Source organism: Ipomoea triloba, chromosome 16, assembly GCF_003576645.1.
Source record: "Ipomoea triloba cultivar NCNSP0323 chromosome 16, ASM357664v1".
Lineage (NCBI taxonomy): Eukaryota > Viridiplantae > Streptophyta > Magnoliopsida > Solanales > Convolvulaceae > Ipomoea > Ipomoea triloba.
In genome coordinates, this window is record NC_044931.1 from 312,146 (window position 1) to 313,453 (window position 1,308).

Sequence of the window (1,308 nt, forward strand, 5' to 3'; positions counted from 1 at the left end):
TTGGGGTTACCCTCGGGTTGTGTCGGTCTCTTGGGAGGTCAAATTAGAAGTATTAATAAGTCTTTAATCAATGGAATATGTATTATTTTCCTCATTCACGCCATTGTCACATAGAATCAAAGAATATTGAATGAATGAATGTTGTAGTAAACGAGATACGAAGAAAATTGTTGATATCAATAAGGAAAAGCTCGGAAATGAATTTCTAGTGAGCCATGATGCATCGTAGTGTGTTTGCGGTTTATGAAAAATTGCATTGCAAAGGTGGTTATGTAATACCCCGTATTTTATTAACATTATTATTTTATCCTAAGGTATTGACATACATGAGTTATGATCTCCCGATACTTCAAATGAATTTTTATAAGTAAGTATAGTTGTTATTAAGCTGCGACCGTATGTGCCGGTCACGAACCGTAAAATTTTTGGGGGACGAATTTTCAGCTCGGATTTCTTTGGAAATGGATGATTAGGCATATATGACTAAGTATGAACTTCCTGCTTAGTTAAGTTGAAATTGGATGAGCTATAAGGGTCGAAATTTATTTCTGATCGTACTTCGCGAAATTTCGCAATGTACTGAACCTAGCCCATTTTGGGAGCTTTTGACTGGAATAAAATTTTGGTGTCGGAAATTATTCTTTCTGGATTATTTTCTACCGAAACTTTATCTGTTTGGACCACAACTGATATGTTGTGGAGATATTTTATTAATATTATTATTATATATAATTGGATAAGCATCCCACATATTATATTTTATTATTATAATAATTATTATTATTATTATTATTGTTATTATTATTATTATTATTATTAAATATATTATTACGTATATGTATATATGTAAGGGATAAGATTGAGCAAGTCACATTTCTTCATTTCCATTTCTTCATTTCGTCTTCACCCTCATTTCCGTAAGAGAGAGAGAGAGAGAGAGAGAGAGAGAGAGAGAGAGAGAGAGGGAGGGAGAGAGAAGCAATTTTCGAGCTTGGATCGCGATTGGTTCGGTAAATTTCAATTTTTAATCGGTTAAAAGTTATGTNGGTTACCCTCGGGTTGTGTCGGTCTCTTGGGAGGTCAAATTAGAAGTATTAATAAGTCTTTAATCAATGGAATATGTATTATTTTCCTCATTCACGCCATTGTCACATAGAATCAAAGAATATTGAATGAATGAATGTTGTAGTAAACGAGATACGAAGAAAATTGTTGATATCAATAAGGAAAAGCTCGGAAATGAATTTCTAGTGAGCCATGATGCATCGTAGTGTGTTTGCGGTTTATGAAAAATTGCATTGCAAAGGT